Here is an 18,151-nt window from a genome sequence, read left to right as displayed (position 1 = left end):
ACACAGTAAGGATGCACCATGCAGTTTCTGATGTTATTAATATTGTTTTTTCTATCAGAGAAGCCACAGATAAATGCATAACAGCTGGGTAAAATCTCTTGCCCCCCAGCCCTAATTTACAGCCCTGAAGGTCTAAAAGCTGCATACACTTTCTAATTAATGGTTTAGTACCTAATGTAACCGCCTCTCTTCCTGTGCAGAGCCCCAAGTGGAAGTGGTTACAGCTGGAATTTTAAACTATGCTTAAACAATTATATTTAATCTCCTAGCCTCGATGGACCTGAAAACAAGGTTGTAAATCAGCAAATTTTGGCTGGAGTGCAGAGTACTGACCACGAAACACCAGTTGTTATAATAAAAGGTAAATTCACCTTTTTTCTTCTTTCTTGTAAAATTAATGTATCAAATGTTTTGTAACAAGTGTTGTTGCTTTGGTTTGAGTCTCATCCTGACCACTACCTTGATTTGTTTCCTTAGTTTACAAATTTTTTTAATCAAACCAGTTTAATTTTTATTTCCATTATTGATCTTGATTACCATAATCTAGAATCTGAGACAAAGGAGAATGAAAATCAAAATAATTTAAATATTTTAAAACCAAATAAACATTAAAACCACAGAATAATTGCTTACAGGTACCCACTGGATTGGTTAAGAGGATAATAAACTGCACCCACAGTCCTTCCTCTTCCGATTTTGGTTATAAACAGTTCATTGCACTCACATGCAGTTTTTAGATACACAAGTTATATATCAAAATGTTTAGTAATTAAGAGGTTTTATTTTAAGAGGGTAACACAACAGTATATGAGAATACTGACAAACTTGTGGCCTTCTGAAAAGTAAAAGTACAATTTAAATTAAGAACATAAACCTAATAATAAGTGTTAAAATGGTTAAAAATTTAAAGCAAATTACCCTTTACCGTGTTTCAACAAGACAACATTACTCTTTTTTAGCTGCTGTGCATGTACATTTCCAAACTAAGAGACGACAAGAGGTAAACAAATCAAGAAATGCAGCTCAGGATGTATTAAAGCAACAGAGAGCCTGAAGCCGTCTAAATAGGGTAAATAATATTCAAAATTCAAGCTGTTTTGAGTTTTTCTGCTGTTGAATACCATAGCAATGCTTTAAACAAGACCCAGTATCTGTAAGAGCTCTGCTGGGTAGAATCAATAAGCTAATTTCAACCCAAACCTTGTCTATTAGTGACTTTCATATTTAGTGTAATTGTGAACAATTTTGATCAATTTATTTTAATACAGAAAAAGAACCAGAGAGTGAAAGCTCTCAACCTTTCTACATCTTTGGCTGCAGAAGACAACGATCAGCACATGAAGTTCATGACCACAGACTATATGTCATCGGAGCACTCCATGTCAGAATCTGAGGAGGGCAAGTCGAACAGTGAGAATGGCTATGAAAGCTCAGACTCAGAGAGGCCAAAGAAGAAAGTTTTTTTGTGTAAGCTCACTTCAGTGGCGGAGTCCTGCACTAACTCAGGTCATGCACAGTCTTGACCGAAAGTCAACATGCAGAAGGAGTGCAAAAGGTGCTAATATGTTAGTGGAAAGGCGTCGTACAGGCATAATCTCGAGCTGCCTTGCTCCTGATGATGCTGATCCCTTTCCACTGGCATAATTGGTACTGTCTGCCCTCCTTTTGTACATGTAACCTTATTTCTAAGGGGGTGATTACATGGTGACTTTCAGCTTAGTTAGAAGGGGCTGAGATTTCAGCCCAGGATGCGAGGATGAAAAAGCTCCAAAAAGCCCATGTAATTGGAATGGAATTTCAGCCCAGGCTGAAATGGGACCTTGGACATATGTAGTGATTGTTTTTTTCAATGTAACGAAATCACTGAAGCTGGCAGTTGCAAAGGAGAAAAGATCTACATTTGGTCATGTAATCACTAGAGCACAACGCAACATTAGATGAGAGATCTGGGCACTAGTTATGATTTGCCCGATAGGTGCCTGGCGCGAGCCACTTGTAACAAGCTGTACTTTGCACATGTTTCTATCATTCTCTTACGAGGATGCTCACCTTTCTAGGATAAATCTCTCGATGAAATAGACAAAGTCTTATCTATGATAGAAACATACTTCAACACGGATTGATCTGGCGAACGAGACACCGGTTGCAAGCGGACTACCCAGTAATACGTCGAACAGAGGAGAACGCGGCCATCGATCGCCGATCGACCGCCATCTTTGTTTTCTTCCCGGACTACAATAGTACACAATGTCGAAGAAATACAAATGCCCATTCCCCGAATGCACCTACGAGACAGAGGAATTTACAGACGCGCTCACGGCCGTCCTTCTATCAGTGCACTCTTCGGGAGTACATGTCACTCCAGGAACAGTGAACACGATCAACCCCAACAGTAACACGAAACTCGAAAGAGTACGCCGTCCGACAATTTCGGCAGCGGGATCGAGTGAGGATTGGTCGTATTTTCTAACACGTTGGGGCGATTATGTTGCGGCAACTAATGTCACCGGCAAAGAAAAGGTAATCCAGCTCCTCGAGTGCTGCGATGAACAACTTCGCAAAGACCTGACAAGAAACGCGGGCGGTTCCCTCACCGACAAAACCGCAGATGAGGTCATGGCAGCCATAAAAAAGCTTGCAGTACGGGAGGAGAACGCAATGGTCGCCCGTGTGCAGCTACACAACATGCGGCAAGACCGGGATGAGAGGATCCGTAGTTTTGGTGCCCGCCTTCGCGGCCAAGCTGGTGTTTGCAAGTTTTTAGTCACTTGCCCTGGCTGCAACATAGAGGTCAACTATACGGAAAACGTCCTTCGCGATGTCCTCACACGTGGCCTGGCTGACAGCGAAATCCAATTAGACCTGTTGGGGGAACGAAACCAAGACATGAGCCTTGAGGAGGTGTTCCAATTCATTGAGGCAAAAGAGGCCGGCAAACGGTCAGCAGGCCGCCTGTCACAAAGCCACAGTACAGACGCCGCACAAAGTCAGTATCGTCGTGCCAAAAATGATGAGGTCAAGCAACGTAAGGATGGGGACGCGAACGAACTGTGCTCTTATTGCAACAAGAGAGGGCATGGCAAGAGCGCGCCGACCAGAATCCGCCGTCATGACTGCCCAGCTTATGGCACCATCTGCGACAAGTGTGGACGGCAGAACCACTTTGCCAGCGTTTGCCGCAGCAGGGGCAAAAGCAACAGGCCCCAACAGCCGCCGACACCCATTGGCAAGAGCAGAGAAACGGAAAGCGCAATTTTTGACTCACTTTGCACCACAACTAGCCTCAGCAGGCCAAGCAAAGGAGTCATCTCACTCGACCACCACCTCTACTGCCACCTAACCGATCACTGGGTTCGACAGCCATCCAAGCCTCAACCGTTCATAACGCTTACAGCGACAGCCCATCCTGAAGACTACACAGCCCTTGGATACAACCCACCCAAATCACAGTTGGCAACAGCACAACTCTCTACTATGGCTGACACAGGCTGCCAGAGCTGCTTGGCTAGCATAAAAGTCATCCGTCGCCTGGGCCTCTGTGAGAGTGACCTGATACCCGTCACTATGAAAATGCACGCTGTGAACAACAAAGGGATCAGCATCCTGGGCGCAGTCATCTTAAGGTTCTCGGGCAGGTCTCCATCCGGAAAAGCCCTGGAAAGCCGACAGATCGTATACGTGACAAGCGACTCTGACAAACTTTTCCTCAGCCGAGAGACATGCATGGCACTGGGCATTATCACTAAGAACTTCCCCATGTTGGGGGAGACCCTAAACACATGCAGCTCAATCGAGCCAGACACAGCCTGCAATGCAACTGCACCAACCCCGTCAGACAGAGATATGCAAACTTCTGAGGGCTCAGACAGCCCCCCATGCACCTGCCCGCGTCGCATCACACCGCCACCGAAGCCCACAACCACCCCTTTCCCAGCAACAGAGAACAGTCGGATGAAGATGCAACAGTGGCTGCTGGACTACTACCGAACCAGCACCTTCAATACATGCGAGCACCAGCCGCTACCCCTAATGGAGAGCATCCCTATGAGGCTAATGGTTGACCCCCAAGCGAAACCAGTCGCACACCACAACCCCATACCAGTGCCACTTCACTGGCAAGAGGAGGTCAAGGCAGGACTCGACCAGGACGTCTCACTGGGTGTCCTCGAACCAGTGCCAGTAGGAGAACCCGTCACCTGGTGCCACCGCATGGTTGTATGTGCTAAAAAGAATGGCAAGCCCCGCCGCACAGTCGATTTCCAGGCGCTCAACCTCCACGCGACACGTGAAACCCACCACACGCAAAGCCCCTTCCACCAGGCACGTTCAATCCCAAGCAACACCAAAAAGACCGTGTTTGACTGTTGGAATGGTTACCACAGCGTTCCCCTCCATGAGGACGATCGACACCTCACCACCTTCATCACTCCATGGGGTCGCTTCCACTATAAAACAGCACCTCAAGGCTACATAGCTTCTGGCGACGGCTACTCAAGACGGTTTGATGAGATCGTGTCCCATGTTCCTAACAAGACCAAATGCATCGACGACACCCTTCTCTGGGCAGACAACCTTGACCAAAGTTTCTTCCAGGCGGTTGACTGGCTCAACCTCTGCGGACACAATGGTATCATACTTAACCCAGACAAGTTCGTCTTCGGAGCCGACACTGTCGAATTCGCAGGATTTGAGATCACCCCAAGCTGTGTGCGGCCATGCAAACAATACCTCGATGCCATACGCAACTTTCCAATCCCAGCCAACATCACGGATGTCCGCTCCTGGTTTGGCCTGATCAACCAGGTCTCCTATGCCTTCGCAGCGACTGAGCGCATGTTGCCATTCCGCCAGCTCCTCCAGCCCGGCACCCCTTTCCAATGGACCGACGAACTGCACACACTCTTTGAAGAATCCAAATCAGTGATTATCAGTGAAATCGAAGAGGGCGTGCGTATCTTTGACAAATCTAAACCAACCTGCCTGGCAACCGACTGGTCCAAAAGCGGCATCGGATTCTGGCTGTTCCAGAAACACTGCCAGTGCCCATCCCCCGAACCCTTCTGTTGTCGTACAGGCTGGAAGATCACTTTGGTTGGGAGCCGTTTCACACACGCCGCTGAATCACGCTATGCCCCAGTAGAGGGCGAAGCCCTAGCCGTTGCCGACGCGCTTGACAAAGCACGATTTTTTGTCCTGGGTTGCAGTAACCTGATCATTGCTGTCGACCACAAGCCCCTCCTAAAAGTGTTTGGAGACCGGTCCCTTGAAGATATCACCAACGCCCGGCTCCGCAACCTCAAGGAGAAAAGCTTACGTTACCGGTTCCGAATGGTACACATCCCTGGCGTGCGACACAAAGCTGCCGATGCTGTATCCCGCCATCCTACGGGAACCACCAAACCAGACCTGCTAGTCTTGCCAGACGACATAGCCGCGGCAACCGCAACCCTGGCCACTCTCCCGCAATTAGATAACTCCGGACGCTCCTTCTTGGCCGGCATCCGCCACACCGAACCACAACCGGGCACTTGCTCCATCACCATTGACGACCAGCTAGCCTCATCAGCCTCATCGGCATTAAACACTATTGCCGTCACATGGGATAGGGTCAAGCTGGCCACAACAAGCAGCAGGGCAATGACCCAGCTAATTCATCTTATCGAGACTGGATTCCCTAAATCCCGTAACGAGCTACCACCTGCCCTTCGGGAGTACCATCAATTTCGCGAACACCTCTATACAGTTGATGGCATCATCCTCTACAAGAATCGCATCGTGATACCACCCTCTCTCCGCCAGCATATTCTGACTGTCTTGCACTCAGCCCACCAAGGTGTGACTTCCATGACAGCACGCGCCGAAAGCACAGTGTTCTGGCCAGGCATCACCCCAGCCATCATTGCCCTACGGGAAACCTGCAACCACTGCAACCGCATGGCACCCTCTCAACCGAGTTCACTGCCCTCTCCAGTTGTACCCCCAGCCTACCCGTTCCAATGTGTTTGTGCCGACTTCTTTCACTACAAAGGGGTTACCTACCTTGTTATCGTAGACCGCTACTCCAACTGGCCCCTCGTTGAGCGAGCAAGAGAGGGATCTACAGGCCTGATTGACTGTCTACGACGAACCTTTGCCACATTCGGCATCCCAGACGACTTCGCAACAGATGGCGGCCCTGAATTCACAGCAACAGCCACACGCCAATTCCTGAAAGACTGGGGCATACACCACCGTCTGTCGTCAGTGGCATTCCCACACTCAAATTGCAGGGCAGAGATTGGCGTCAAATCAGTCAAACGGTTCATCACTGACAACACCACCCCATCTGGTAGCCTAGATACTGACTCCTTCCAGCGTGCAGTCCTTCAATATCGAAACACACCCGACCCGAATACTCAGCTATCCCCTGCATAATGTGTCTTCGGCAGGCCAATCAAGGACTTCATACCTATCTTACCTGGTCGCTACCAACCACACCCTACCTGGCGTGACACCCTCGCGACAAGAGAAGCAGCACTAAGAAACCGCCACATGAAAGCTGCAGAGAGATGGTCTGAGCACACCAAGCGACTCCCACCCCTGGCCGTTGGTAACCATGTCCGCATCCAGAACCAAACAGGCCCCTACCCCACTAAGTGGGATAAGACAGGAGTCATGGTTGAGGTTCGCCAATTCGACCAGTATGTCATCCGCATCGACGGCTCAGGGAGGATGACTACCCGCAACCGCAAGTTCTTAAGGAAATACCTCCCGGTACGGACCACACCACCCCACCTAACAATTGATGACGACCTGCGTCATCTTGCTATGCTGCCACACAGACTGCCCAAGCCAATCGCCCCCACCCCAGCACAAGCAAGGATGCCCCCACAACCATCCCCCGCACAGCCACTAACTGGGCCAACCCCGGCAGCAGTGACACCTGACCACCACAGCCCCAGCCCAAAGCCAAATGCACCACAGATACAACTTAGCAACCAAACACCTTCCCCATCTCCTGAGCACCCCTTGACAGCAACTCCACGAACGCACGCGTCCAGCCCCCAAGCAGATCCACTGGCGCCGTCAAGCCCGCCGAAACCCCCAGAACGACCAAAGAAACCTCCCTTAGCCCTGCGTCGGCTACGGGACTTTAACTCCAAAGGACTATTGGAACAGTGACTTAGTCATTAGATCCATGAGACAGTCAAATGACACTATTCCATATTTAGTTTTGTTCTTTAATTCAAATTAACATTTGTGTTCTTATCAGTCTTCACTATCCCCCATATGCAAGCATGAGGAACACTAAAGACTTGGGGAGAGATAGAGCACAACGCAACATTAGATGAGAGATCTGGACACTAGTTATGATTTGCCCGATAGGTGCCTGGCGCGAGCCACTTGTAACAAGCTGTACTTTGCACATGTTTCTATCATTCTCTTACGAGGATGCTCACCTTTCTAGGATAAATCTCTCGATGAAATAGACAAAGTCTTATCTAATCACAACAAAATTCCAGCCCCCTAATTAGGCTGAAATTTCTCATGTAAATCACCTCCTTATTCATTGGTATTTTTTCTGCATTTTTGGCTAAGGAAACAAAATCAACTTAAAAGGAAGTAATTTTGGAGAAAGGAGAATGAAATGTTAATTATTTGGCCTTGATATAGAAGACTTTTGCAATTCATGATCAAGCAATATACATGTACAAATAATTGTTTTATCCCTGTACTGAAATACATGTACAGGAACTCAGGTTTTGAAATGAAAATTCAGTTCAATGAAGGGTGCTGTTTCTATGTGGTAGCAACTTAGTCTTAACATATTTTCCTAAAAGCTACATGTATGTCTAATTGATTGAATGCTGTCATTTCTTGTTATGTGTGACAGCTTCATCTTAAAGCTAAGTGAAGCTGTTCTACTGTCCTTAATTTTTCAAATTTACATTGAACTGACTCATGAATTGCAAAATGGGAGAATTACATCAGCCATGCTATGACTTATCTTATCTAGTACAAAATTTTTGAAGATCAGTTAACAAATTGAAAGCATTTCATGCTTTAGGTAATTTTAGGCAGGCTTATTGTTTCAAATTGTGTAGCTTAATTTTTACCATGTAACAATATTTGAATAGTATTTGAAGATATTTATAATATTTATTGATTCCTTAGTGATGACCTGTTGACAAATCAAGAGCATTAGATGTTTCAGGCATTCTTAATAAGCTGTTTACAATGTGCCAATATTTGACTTGTATTTCAAGATATTTATAATATTTATTAATTCCAAGGTGATCAGAGACAGACCAATTAACAAATCAAAAGCATTATATGTAGGTGTAGGCATTCTTGATTATGATTCGTTTCAAATTCAAGTTTCAAGTTTTATTTGTTCACATTAGATGGTTATTACTAGGCTGGCTTGCAAATAGTGAAGAGCTAATCGTGGCAAGCCAGAATGTAGACAGATAATTTTACACAATTTTATACAATAAATATTCACATACAATTACAACATGTAGACATTAATCTTCATGCTTACAAACATCTAGGTATTAGGATAATATGTAAATGGGAAAACTACAGACTAAACATAATTACAGTCAGTAATTAATCTTTCATCTTATTAATTAGAGTATCTATGTCGACATAGGAGTTTTCAGTTACTATTTACATGCTATTCGTTACTATTTACAATTCTATATGCGATTAGTTACTATTTACATACCTTAGTACTTTTTCAAATTGTTACAAGTGCAAGCTGTTTACCATGTAACAATATGACTTGGATCTAGTTTTTATTTTATAATGTAGTAAATATTTGCATTGTGCTGGACATACTTGCATTTTGTTTCGTTTCTTATTTCTCTCTGATTCCACCCCGTGGAGCAAATACGTGTTAACGTTTACTTCTGCCTTAATGTGCAAAACTGTTCAAAAATGAAATAATTGATTCTGTTTGTACATGGAACAAATAAGGTGTAAACGTGTATCTTTGCCACAACAAAGTTTCGGCAAATGTTCATTTACACGTATTTTTACAGGATATGTAAAGAATAAGCAAATTTAGAATTTTGCCTGCAATGCTTTCCTTGCAAACAATGGTCAAACATGACATTTGACTTCACTGCAAACATGACATTTGACTTCACCGCAAACATGACCAAAGCGAGGCAAATATGGTCTTTGGCATCCATGCAAATCCGTCCTTTCGTGCAGTAAATTTATTCATTTACCTTGTATTTACTGCCGCAGTAAAGTTGAATTTTTTTTGCATTAGCTACGCTATGTAAATATCTGCAAACATGAAGTTTACTTTTTGTGCAAAGGTCATCAAAGCGAAGGAAACATTTCTTTTGTTTCGTATTTGCTGTCAATGTAAATATGGAGTAAAGGCAATATTCAACGTCTTTGCTTTACTTGTAATTGTGGTGCAAACACAAAGTTTGACTTACGTGCAAGTACAATCAAAGCAGTTTAAAGATAGTATTTGTTACACATGTAAATCCATCATTTCGCACAGCAAATTTAACAATTTAACTCGCCTTTGCTGCAACAGAAAAGTTGCAAATGTGCAGCTTTTCTTTACATTTGCTATGGTATGTGAACATTGAGTAAATGCGGTATTTACCATCTTTGCTTTGCGTGCAAATATAATGCAATTAAAAAAATTACATCTGAGCAAATATGAACAAAGTCTATCAAATGTGGTATTTACTTTTTATTTACTACGATTTTGCTACAGTTGTAAATCCGTTTTTTTTGAAAGGTGCATGCATTGCACAACTTCATCCAAGTAATCATTGTCAATGAAAGATTGAGGAAATCTTTTGATGTTACACCATCGCCGAGATCTTTAGTTAGGCCATGAGGAATGGTAAACTCTTCGATGTCAATTTCACCCAATGTGTTTAACCATCGAACCCCAGCTGAAGTGATATCTTGGTTGTTGCTATCTTCTTCTTCATCTTCTTCCTCTTCATTGCTAGCAAAAATTTCAACGTTGGAGTTTGTTCCCTCTTCACTCTCACCGAAGTTATAGATCTCCTTGGTTTCTTGATCAACATCTCGCAGAGAGTTTTCTTGTAGCCTTCTCTGCCATTCCTGTCAAATTTCAGCCACTTTGAGAGAGAAAGGCCAGGAAAGATTTCTTCTTCTTCATCGGTAGAAGGCGAAATTGTCAAATCTGCGAGAAGCCATACTAAAATACTGAACACTATTTTCTAAAATTTGCTAAAAACCACACACTAATTGCAGAATGATAACCTTGACATTAAGTTATGCAGGTCATGTTCAGATACATTTCAATACTGTCGAGGCCAATCCTCAACAAGAGAACAATTTTGTTTTCCTAAGTCTGTTCCATTCCATTTTTGTAATTATACTCCCAGCATGCTTAGTGAGCGCGTCTCAGTGTCGTCGTGTAGCGAGAAAGAAACCATGTGCTTTGTAACGTGCTAGTCGCCGGGAGTTTCTCGTCGTATGGTGAGTCTTAGGAGCTCGTGTATTTCCAAATCCCGTTCCAACAGTGATTAAGTGTTTGTTTTGTAGGTTTTTACTTGCGAGGTGAAGCTTGTTAGCCAAAGATGAGACTCCAATTCCGATCCTGTTGTGTTGTTAAGAAAATATGCTGAGTGTGCAATTCTCGATTATTAAACCTTGTGTTCAAGAACCCTTGTGTTGTGAAGGCGCGTTCTTTGTCCCCTGCTCAAATACCCAGGGGAATAAGGTTTCTTAGTTACAGCCAATGAAAACTAGTCATATTTAACAGGGTGCATGAGGGTGCACTGGATTTTCAGAGTGGTTCTATTTCCAGGTGCATGAGGACGCACTGGACGCCGATGGTTAATGCAACCTGCTTTAAAGTTTACAACCAAGTGAGATCATAAATCTGCATTCACAGTAGGTATAGTTTGTGGTCTCACCTTAGCGGTTACTAATCCTTCTGGTTTGGGTTTTTTTGTTTGTGTTAGGCACTTCTTGGTGCCTGGCTGTGAGCTAAAAAATTCTGTTGAGTGGTCTTGCGTGTGTCAAATTGCCCATGATCCCTGTTGAACCCTTGCTTTGGGGCCTTATAACCCTGATTTGGTGTGCTGCCTGTAGCACTGGATGATTTTTGCATTTGTATTCCTGCCTTTTTCACCTCAGCTATGTCTTTTAGATGTTTAGAGATATAGAAATACATTTACAAATCAAAAAAATTTTGGCAAATTAAATATGTCATTAAGTGTTTTTTGAAAGGAATCAGCAGTTCTTAAAGATGCAGGTACACTGTTCCATAATTTAGGTCCTGCAATAGAAAATCTTCGATCACCATAAGACTTAAGCTAAGATCTTGGGACTTGAAGTAACCATTAACCATATCAGCCATCACTGTACCAGTGAGCAAATGACCATTAACACTCATCCACTCATTTCCAGGTTCATGAAAGGTGTATACAAGAGTTCCCCGCCAACTCCTCAGTACCAGTCAACTTGGGATGTGCAACCTGTTTTAACTTATATTTCCTCTCTCAAACCTCCTGGGAAGCTTGATATGAAAACTCTCACACTAAAGTTAATTATGTTGATGTCATTGGTCACTGCACAAAAGAGGACAAAACTTACATATCCTTGACATTGACTAAACAAAAGAAGTGCCTGATGGATTCGAATTTCTACTTGCAGAACATATAAAACAAAGGTGGCCGAGTTACAAAGTCCCACCTGTTGTTTTGAAAGCCTTCCCAGCTGATTCCTTGCTCCGTGTAGATACTTATTTGAGGGAATACCTTAAGCCTACAAAGCCTCTAAGAGGATCAGAAACTAAACTTTTGATTAGTTGTATCAAACCTTACAAACTGGTTTCAAAGGAAACTGTTTCGAGATGGATCCCTTCAGTTATGGAGGCTGCTGGTATAGATAATAAAGCATTCAAACCACACAGCACAAGAGCTGCAGGAACTTTGAAAGGAAAAGCTTTGTGTTGCTATCCATGACATATTGCATCATGCTGGATGGTCATCATCAAGGTGTTTTGATCTTTTTTTACAATAAACCAGTGGAACCATCCAATTTTGCATCAGCCATCCCTCAGATTAATTAGGACATACAGTAGGGAAATTAGGGCCAGACAATATGTCGCAGTAAACATGTTTGTGACAGCTTCCGTTTTTGAAGCTCTGCATGGCCACTTCTTGCAAATGAAAAATGTGAAAGAGTCTAAACTTCATCTACAGAAGATCTCTCACTGAACGATAACATAATAAGGTGCAGCACATCATCTCCTTGTTCGGGAACTACTGTATTTACCCGTGTATAATGCGCACTTTTTTTCCCATAAAAACAAGCATCAAAATCGCGGTGCGTATTATACACGGATTCTATTGTTTGTCAAGCACGTCCTAATTTGCATACGTTTAAAACGCAACAAAGAAAGTAAAAGTGCACGGATCGGTGGCCTGGGAAGGAGAAAGAGCTTGCTTGTTTACGACTCATTTGAAGCTCACATGACAGATACTGTGAACACTTCCTTCAAACGCGAACTTCCCTTCTCCAGTCGCTCGATGTATCTTTGAACAAACCATTTAGAGATGGAGTCCGAAAGGAGTGGATGGCTGATGGAATTCATGAACTTACTGGACGACAAAAAAATGCTTCGGAGGAACTGATCTGTTCGTATATTTCACAAGTGTAGGAAGGCATTCCATCCGAAATGATCGCTGCCTCTCTCTGAAGTGTGGGATCACAAACAATTCGAATAGATCACAAGATGAATTGGTTTACAATTCAACTGAGATCACTGATGAACTTGAGGATTCAGTCATCGAAAACCTATTCGAATCGGACTGTGAGTCGGTTTAAAGACACTGAACATTTTACTTAAATCACGCAATTGCAATGCAGTAATTATATTCAAGCTACCAGCAGTACTGTGGGTAGAAATAATGTTTATGAACGGCTGTTATGATAATAATTCAAGTTGTGAATTTAGGTATATTAGTAAGGACTTCAAGTTACAACATTTATAAAACGTTTGACTGTTACTGAATAGAAAAGCTTGTAAATAGGTGCTCGGTGCGTTCGATATTTGTAGTAGCAACTAGTTAGAAATTGTTGTAAACATATTATTGATGAATTCCCAGCTCTTGTTAATTAAGTGAAAAAATGAAAGTTTTAATTCTTGGTATTTGTCATGAAATCTTTTTTTTCTGAAAAAAAAGGTCAAAAATTAGGGTGCGTATTATACACAGGCGCGCATTATACACGGGTAAATACGGTAGCTGTAAATTGGACGAAATGATATCCTCATTCAATATAGCAGAGCAGGTTATGCCAAAACTTGATCTTGTATTAGAGAAACTAGGAACAGTAGAATCCAAACTTGGAAAAGTAGACTCCAGACTTGAAGAACTTGAGAACCATGTTAAATCTGTGGATGTTAAACCAAGGTTGGATATATTGAAACATTTTAGAAGAAAATGGAGAAGACTGTGAATGACATAGACAATGGGATGAATTTGACTAAAGCGGAAAGGGAATCCTTCAAGATGAGAATCCAAGAATTACCAACCCAGCTTGACTAGCTCAAAAACAAAAAAAGTCTATATGGAGGTCTATCAGCGGCATGGGAATCCAAGAAATAGGCACAGAGGAAGACACGAGGGAGGTTTCGGTCGACTTTTTGGGTACAGAGCTAGGTTTGAAAGATGCCGATGGATTAGAATTTCAAAGAGTACATCAGATTGGAAAGTGGGACCCCTCCAATGGAAAACCCAGACAGATTATTGCATGTTTCCTGAGATACCCTGATCTAGAGAAGGTCATGTTTAATGCCAGAAATCTAAAGGAAAAGACTTTCTCAAGTTAATTAAGGCCTGGGTCAAAAATGCTTTTTGCCTCCAGTGCCCCCCTAGCAAGGTTCGCAGAATTCGCGTGGACTGCGCGAGTAACTATAGTTACTTGGAATCAAGATCGCGTAGTTTGTGAACGGCATCCGCCATTTTGAAGTGTCGGCTTTGCATTGGTTTTTCCCATCTTTGCTGGTGAATTCGACCATCTAGAGGAAGACATCAAAAGAAGGTAATAAAATTTTCTTAGCTATCTTCATTTCCTCAAAAAATGGAGAAAGAGAACCCTTTCGAACCTACGAAGACTTCTAAACACCGCTCTCAACACGTTCATTGACTTCACTGCAAATACAATGCAACATGAATTTATAATATAGCACTCGTTTCTAGAGCTCAATAGCATTTTACAATGTTTGTAACTTATGCATAGAAAAAGTACTATGTTTTGTAACAAATGCATAGAAAAAAGTTTCATTGTGGATATACCATTCAATTTTGAAATTACATGTAGTTTGATAAATCCTCTATCATATCATAATGTGTAAACTTATGGTGTTTATCAAAATTTAGGCTTTTGAATGCTTTGGAAACAGTTTTTCCAAGAAGCACATGAATTTACTTACAAAAGTAATCCCCCAAAGCAGTTGTTAGGTAAGTTTAATTGCTGACATGTAAGATGCAGATTGTCTTGTCATAAATTTTCCTTGAAAACTAAGAGAAAAAAGCTCTACTAATGTGTGTTAGTTTATTCTGAGGTCACTCACTGAATTGCTTTAAATATATAATAATAATAATTTTAATTACTCACACAGAAAACCAGCCAGCCCTTGCAGATTCCAAAGGGAATCTACTTGATTAAAACCAGTTTTATTTACTGTTATTCCGATTTGTTTTCTTGGAAAGGTCCTTCCAGTTATTCCACACAACTAATTTATTACAAGAATGTTAATGGTGTTATTTATGAGGCATTTTTTTGGTTTTTAAATCATGTTATATCAGTTTTAATAATAGTCAACAGTTTAGTTTTTAAGTTTTGACCGGTAATAATTGCAACAATCATTATCAATGATGGAGATGTAATTGATATATGTGTCTATTTGAATGTAAATATTCTACCCACTACACCAGTGGAGTATCTTTTAATTCAAGTGCATCGCAAAAGTTCTGATACATGCATATGATTCTGACCATAGCCCTCTCTCTTTGTTAATAAGACATGATTAATTACCAGTGCTTACTGTTACCCCAAGTGGGGCACTGTTTTTTTTTGTGACAAGAGCAAACACAAACTAGTATAAGATGTGTCATCTCAGCCCTACTCATTAAAGATGTGCCATCTTAAGAGCAGGATAGGTTGGCCTTGTTACAAAGTCAGAATGGAAAATTTTAAAATTGTATTTCTTGCTTTTTTGTTGCTCTTCCAAGTCAATATTCCTGTTAGAAGGCTATGGTGGCCTAACTAGTTAAAACTGTAATTGTGAAGAAGAGCTCCCCAAAAAACCTGTCGGCCGACTGTTGGTCAACTGTCGGCCGACAGACGGCCAACAGGTTTTGCCCGAAATATAGGCTACCTGTCGGCCGACAGTGGACCGACAGTCGGCCGACTGTTGGTAATGTGTTGGTAACCTGTCGGTAGCTTGTCCGTGAAACGTTAACACAAAACCTTAATGTTTCCTCTCGGTTTTCGCTTGATACAACATCCAACATGTGTAATACGTTGACAATTGACTTTCAAGATTTGGTGGCTCCTAAAGGAGCCGTTTTGTGAGTGGTGAAATATACAAGATACTTCACTCGTAGAATCGTGATTTTAGCGGCGCGCGCCTAAATCAATTATAGCATCACGCATCCAAGTCTAATTATCAAATTGTTGCGTACAGTAATTTATTACTTAACATAACGAGTAAAAAGATTCATAGTTGTATCATTTATTAAACTTGAAATTGGAAATAGCAATTCATCCCAAACCTGCAAGATAGAGGACGATGTTAGCAACACAAATGCACAAGGTAAACATCATTGATACATACATAACATACCATAAGAGGCACCGTTGCATTGTTGGGCGATTTGAACGAAAGTGTTTGTATTGATACGTAGCTTATGGTTATCAGAGTTTTTGGCCGAGTTTTCGATTAAATTATCTTCCAATGCGATTCCTAGATTGTCTGGTGTGTTGTAAATTACGCAAGTGATATATCCTATACGCATCTGATAACAGCATTTTGGAAGAAACGTTTCTTTACATACTTTCAACTTTGCCGTCGATCGGTAAGTAGGTGAAGTCTGTCGAGTCATACATCACCATTACGGATTGTTATGTCACGTTAACTGTTCGTATTTAACACAATTTTTCTTTTTTCTTAACCTGTCGGTAACCTGTTGGTTAGCTGTCGGTAGACTGTCGGTAACCTGTCGGCCGACAGTTGACCGACAGTCGGCCGACAGGTTTTTTGGGGAGCTCTTCTTCACAATTACCGATCTGCCAGTTGCTAGTCTAAATTCAATTTCATAAATCAATAATTGGCAGGAATTGGGAAATAAATCGATACATGTATGTTATCTAGCAGCGATGTAAAATTATAGACATGAGTATGACCTATGAAGTAATTTGTACCTGATGGACCCTAGAGCACCTTATCGGTGCATTATTAAAAATGTTCCTCTAACATTCATTCACAATTCGTAAAGCAGAAGTACAAAATTAGTTTAGACCAAGGACACACATAAACTTGCTAAAGACACGCACATACATTGTAATTTTAACCTTGCAAAGCCTAAGAAAGACTCCTGCTGTGACATGGCAAGGGTCACTTTACCTGATTAGAGTGTTAATTATTACTTTCTTAAGCAGAGGTTTCATTAAGTTTTAGAGGTGATGGGAAATGTACAAGGAAGCAGGCAAAATATGTTTTGATTCTGATTTATGTCAGTCACAACATGCAGGAAAAATTATGTTCCCAGCCAGTCAATTTGCCCAGTGTCAGGACCGTGAAACCCCTGCTTAAGCTTATGGTATTCAGTGAGATATTATGGAAGCCAGTGTTGCCATAATGCCTGTTGTTGTTGGTCTTCTTACAGGACTGTCATCCAAACATTCTTGAGCCATGGAAACCAAAAGTGGAATGTTTTGCTTAACACCTACTTTGAACAGAATTTTACCAAGGGAAAAATATCACTGGCTTTGCTACAGGGAGAACCATTAAGAACCTCAGGAGCAATATGAAGATAACAGATGCTGTACTTCTTTGCAGGAGAAAAGGAGCTGTCACATGCTTTTCCAAAATCGATGATGTAGCCATGTTTGTTACTCACAAGAACATTCTTAGCCTTCAAATCACAATGAAGAAAGCCTTTTGTGTGAATATGCGAAAGGGCTTCTGTCAAATCATGTGAAATAATTAACCAGTCATTTGTTATGAGTGAGCTTTGCACATTCTGTATTGTTGCACTGTTTTTCTGACAAGACAATAGTTTGCTTATTGTTACAGATTGTTAGTTTCGAAACGTTCTATTTTTATATCCTTTTATTTTATCGTTTATGATTAACTCGATTGATTACATAAAGTTGTAGTGTTAACATTTGATCACGTTTTCCAGTAGCCGTAGCTATTATATTACACGTGTACTTATCAGGTTACGGGTTTCTTGCGAAAGTCACATGCTATCGTGGTACAACGAGTTTACATCTTCGCTATTTAAGAGCAAGCTATCTCGCTATTGACGCTATCATTGGGTTATATGCTATCAAGCTAGGAGCTAAACCAAAGTAAGTCTTTTTTACTTGTTATAATTGTCGCATGATTTTGTTACTCTGTTTACATCGGTTTCTATTAGATAAAGGCTTAGTTGATTTCATTGTCGTTATGCACAATCGATATACGGTACAATGTAAGTTACATAGGTTTATTTTTAATTTCCTTTTAGTTCGAACCACACCACATCAAATTGTATCCCGCTATTGTTGTGCTTTAAAGCCATCGCTACGTATCTTCGCTACCGTCGATTATCGTAAGAATAAATTTGTAAGTTGGTTGGAAAACTTTGTTATACGTCTGTTGTTTGTGCGTTTATTTTATGCTCCTGGTCAATCGCTATCCTGTGACTTCACTAAGGTCACACAGATGTATTGTCTTCCCCTTTAAACTACATTATTAAGGAAATGGGCTGCTTTTGAAGCTGCACACCTATTATGGTTGGGATATTTTTATGTGGGAAGGCCTGCATAATGTGGGCCTCCTTCATTATCTCTGTGGTGTCCTGCATCAGAGACTGTTTTTCCACAACCTTTATATCAAATTGTGTGTACTGTCTCAGAAGGCATCGACCATAGGATCCTT

The 18,151-nt window shown here is 41.8% G+C and overlaps 2 pseudogenes; both read left to right on the top strand.

Annotated features, from left to right (window-relative positions):
* LOC131778480 (uncharacterized) overlaps positions 1–18,151 on the top strand; it is a 73,175-nt pseudogene that overhangs the window by 43,279 nt on the left and 11,745 nt on the right.
* On the top strand, positions 2,085–7,161 carry LOC136281080 (uncharacterized; annotated as a pseudogene).

Source organism: Pocillopora verrucosa, chromosome 5, assembly GCF_036669915.1.
Source record: "Pocillopora verrucosa isolate sample1 chromosome 5, ASM3666991v2, whole genome shotgun sequence".
In the NCBI taxonomy this organism is placed as follows: Eukaryota; Metazoa; Cnidaria; class Anthozoa; order Scleractinia; family Pocilloporidae; genus Pocillopora; species Pocillopora verrucosa.
The sequence above is the reverse complement of the archived record's forward strand: the minus strand, read 5'-3'. Positions and strand labels throughout refer to the sequence as shown.